Below are 5,000 nucleotides of genomic sequence, written 5' to 3' on the forward strand. Positions count from 1 at the left end.
AATGGACCAGCATTAACATTAGTGATGATTTGTTTTATACTAATACTAGTGATTTTAATGATAGCAATTTTTTGGTGGTTCTGCTGATAGTGATATTTCTGATACTGATTTTTTTGTATTTACTAATATGTGGGTGCTGTAATGCTATCAAGGGTGGTGAAATCTTTTTTGAATATGGGAGGAACTAACAACATATTTTCTTTTTGTTTTTCTTTTTTATGAGTTCAGCAGATAATTGCTTGACATATGTAAGTTATGGGAGATAGTTAACAATGCCCGTTGATTTTTCTTTTCTCCTTTTTATGGAAGTTAGCCATGGCTGACACAAGTTTTTTTCATCATGGGTGAATTTGAATTTATTTTTTCTCTCCAGTTGGTGTGAATATTTTTTTTAATGTCTCAGTTCGTGGCGGGAACGTGTTTGTGTTTTCAGCTATTTGATGCTGCAGAGAAATTTATGGAAGAATTTTTTGCATTTTTTTTAATGCATACGTAGTGGCACTACATTTTTTCTCTGGATATTTGTGTTCCAGAAATTGTGAATTTTCTTGCGCAATACATTTGTTGTATTTGTGACAATTTTTGCCAGAGATAGGAAACTTAGTTAAGTTTTCTAGTGGCCTATGTCATACTGCATATGGAGAAGTCTTGGCTTAGACACTTTGAATTTGGAGTTTTATTATAAGGAGTTGTGGCACATTGGTGATTTTTTTTTCTAGAATTTCCTAGACGTTTTTATTTGCCGAGTTTTTGCCCTTTTTCAGCAATTATGCTAATTGGAGGTATATAATTTTGGAGTTATAATTTGAGATATAATATATTGGAAATATATTTTTGGCCATTTGATGATTGCCTATGGTGGTGAGAGCTATGTTTAGTTCAATTGTTTTGCAGCCATCTTTGTTGCGAATGGAGACACATTTTTGGAGATATATGGGGCAATATTTGTGAGTGGGTCAGCTGGATGCTTTGAGTGAACATTTTTTTTTTTGGAGATGGGATTTCATTTTTTCCCGAATGGAGATATATTTTTTGGAGCCTTCTTTTATTCCACATGGAGTCATTGGTGAAATAGAGGTAAATATTTTTTTATTTGCCGAAATAGAGGTGAATATTTTTTATTCCTGGAGTGGTGGTTTTTTATTAACATGTGGCTATCGGAGAAATAAGAGAGAATATGGTGGGGGTGGTTATTAACCAAATGGAGGAAATATTTTTACCACCGGAGTGGTGTTATTATTAATATGGTGTCACATATTTATATATGGAGGTGGAATAGATCTTTGGCGGGTGACCCTTTTTTGTTGTTATGGAGTTTTTCTGGAGCCAAGAGAAGATTTCTGTGGTTCTTTCTTTTTGGTTTCGTGACTATTTGGAGGCGAGTGGCATTACTGCATTGTGGTCCTATGAAGATGTTGTGCATTTTTTATGTTCACAAGTGTGTTATTTTTGGAGGCATATAATTGCTGAATTATGAGTTTATCGTAAGTTTTTTTATCCCCGATAGGTGATAATGTTTCACATAATTGGGCAGTGTCATGTTGAGAGAATACGTTTTTGAGACAAATTTATGAACACATTAGTCATATCCTGGAGTTAATTTTGTGAAATGTGCTTACTTCGTGTCAGTTAGACTTCTTTTTTGAGAATCACGAGTTTCCAAACTGGAAATGTTGACAATAGCATTTCACGAAAGCGCATGAGTAAGAGTTTGCTTTCTGGCCGTGTCGGTCGATAAAAGTTGCGATGGCAAATTCCGTAACTATACATGGGGCATTTCTTGGGGAAAAATGCGGGGATTATGCATATTATGCATATATTATGAGTTTCGTGATGTGGGAAGTTTACTTGTGATTATCCTTTTTTTATTTTTCTTCCTTTTCCTATGAGAGATGTAATTTATCGGGAGATATAATTTATCGGGGTTTAGATTTATATAAATGGGAGTTTGACATTAAGTCTCAATGTAATTAATTATATGAGCAGTAAAGGGGTTTTGCTGTTAAAACATTGGAGATTTTTACTGATTTTGTGAGTTGTTCAAATATCAGAGCTTGAGAGAACATTTTTTGGGTCTGGGCGTGTTACGTGATTTTTTTTTCCCCTGGGTTCATTGTCTTTTTTTTTCTTTTTTTTTTTTACTTATGAGAACATTCAAGTTTGAAATGTGAGTGCAGAAGTCCGTGGAGTTGCTGTGAGTTTTGGATTGTGTATGCTGATGTGTGAGTTTGGAGGATTGAGTTAGAGAACTTGTTTTTTTTTTCTTTGCGAGTTATGATTATGACTTATGATTTAGTGGTCATATTAGATGGAGTTAATTGGGAGACATTCAGTTAGTATTTCTGACTTTTTGAGATCATTGTTTGATAGAAGTAGTATGTCTGGGGTTAATTTTCTTTGATTGACCGATGACTTGACTGACATACATACACACCAAAAAAGTCGTTTCCCGACGCTAGCAAGACGTCCACCAGCCGTGCAGAGATGTTGCTGTAATTTTTCCATGGTGATTACAAGAGTTCTACAGAGTTCAACAGCGCTTTTGGGGATCTGCAGAAGCCGTTAGAAGTCGTCTACAGTTAGGGAGGCATTCCGTCTTCCTACAGCGTGCTACAGTCGGTTCTGGAAGTTGCAGACAAGCAAAGAGAGATATTCACGAATCCAAGATGAGAGAAAATTCTAGTGTTATTTGGAGATAAAGTGTGATAGACTTTACTTTGTGCTGCCAGAGATGTGCAGTTATTACTTATATTTTATTTTAAGCCGGCCAATGTTTCTTTTATATTACATAAGCTGTTTTGTTCGACCATTTGCTAGGCAGGAGCTAGCAATTGTGCGTGGCCGAGCTATGTAAGTCCTAAGGTTATAATTAATGATATATTTAATAGCATAATGTGATGCGCTGTGACCTTTTTGGAATGTGCAGAACAGAGCCGAAGCAACGACCAAAGAAAAGCTGATAAATGATTTCTGTGATGGCGTGATTCGAAAACTGCATAGTTAGGCGAGTCAATGTTCGTCAGTTCATGGGTTTTTGTTCAAAGTGCCTTTGGGAAACTGGTTGTAGCCAGTAATATGGGGCGTTAACGAAGTGTGCATTTATATGTATGTACGCGCCTCTTCTATTCTTAATGGTATCTTTAGCCAAGTCTATGGGAAGACTTGCACAAAGATTCGTGGGAGAAAGGCAGAGCCACGATGGCGGTGCCTAAGTGTTTTTTGGCATAGTGAGTGAGATATTCCGGCTGCATGGGTGAGTTGAATTACTTTAGCCAAGTTGAATTACTTTAGCCAAAGGGATGGCTTGTTTGATATCTTGTAAGATGTTCCATTTTATTAACTTTGCCTTTAAATTATGTGTGCTAACGAGTGTGTTTCTCGTGTCTTTGAAACAGACGATTCTGGCAATTGGGGACCGAGAGTCCTAAGGGGACAGAAGGTCCCGATGAGAGAATAGACAATTGGTGTGACAAATTACTGTTTTAGACATTTTAATGTTGGGGGTTAACTGAGTTAAGTTAGTCAGTAAGACTTGGATCGTTATCTTTCCATTATTAAATAAATAGCTATTTTTTATATAACTTTGTCTCTCATTTTGATTACCTGACAGAATGGAGAGAAAGAGGTGGAGAGAGAGAGAGAGAGAGAGAGAGGGATCGCTTAGAGTGAGAGTGAGAAAGAGAGGTCGCGAGCCGTTGGTCGCTTGGAGAGAGAGAGAGAGAGAGATTGTATGTTGGTATGCCTGACGCTCAGAGTTCCACGTTTACCAAATAAATAACGAGGTTAATATCTCGTTTTACATATATATATATATATATATATATATATATATATTATATATATATATATATATATATATATGTATATATATTATATATATATATATATATATATATATATATATATATATATGTACATATATATATATATATATATATATATATATATATATATATATATATATATATATTATATATATATATATATACACACACACACACACACATATATATATATATATATATATATATATATATATATATATATATATATATATATATATATATATATATATATATATATATATATATATATATATATATATATATATATATATATATTATATATATATATATATATATATATATATATATATATATATATATATATATATATATACATATATATTTATATATATATATATATACATACATAATATGTATGTAAATATATATGTAAGTAAATATATATATATATATATATATATATATATATATATATATATATATATATATATATATATATATATATACATATATATAGCTTCAATACCTGCAATTCATCACAACGTTCATATCAAAGAATTTTAAACTCGTTGAGCGGAAGTGATTCATCGAATCATCAATTAACAGAAAGACCAATAAGCTGAATATTTTTCACAGGGAACACGACAATTACGCTTTATGACGCAATCAGCATCGAAACGTCATTGATTATCTGCATTGTCCAAAATGCTCAGAAAGAACCAACGCGAATGACGTCGTAAACGTCTTCGATTATACAGCACCATCAATAGCACGCAGTTCAAATACCATACATAAATAAACATGTTTTCTAAGTAATATCATCCAATGATAATTCTCCTAAAAGCGGACATATGATGAGAGGAAAATGAATATGAATGTAATCACGAAAATATCGCAGGCAACGATAATATTCTGAGATGGCCGCTCAAACATTTCCAGCTCATTAGTTGGCGTCGAACCAATTAAGATATTTAGTCGTATAATTCTGCGTTGTTTTTTATCAGTGACTGATAGGTAAAAGTAAAGCTTGGGTAGAGTGTGCAGCATTTTGGTTGAATGGTATTTTCGTACTCAAGTTTACTTTTAATTGTACAAAAATAAGACATTGTTCTCTACAACTGTATACAAGTTAACGGACTTGATGCTTACAAAAATATAATAATCGTGAAGTTTTCTATCTGTTTGCCAATTTAA

Source organism: Macrobrachium nipponense, chromosome 12 (assembly GCF_015104395.2).
Source record: "Macrobrachium nipponense isolate FS-2020 chromosome 12, ASM1510439v2, whole genome shotgun sequence".
Lineage (NCBI taxonomy): Eukaryota > Metazoa > Arthropoda > Malacostraca > Decapoda > Palaemonidae > Macrobrachium > Macrobrachium nipponense.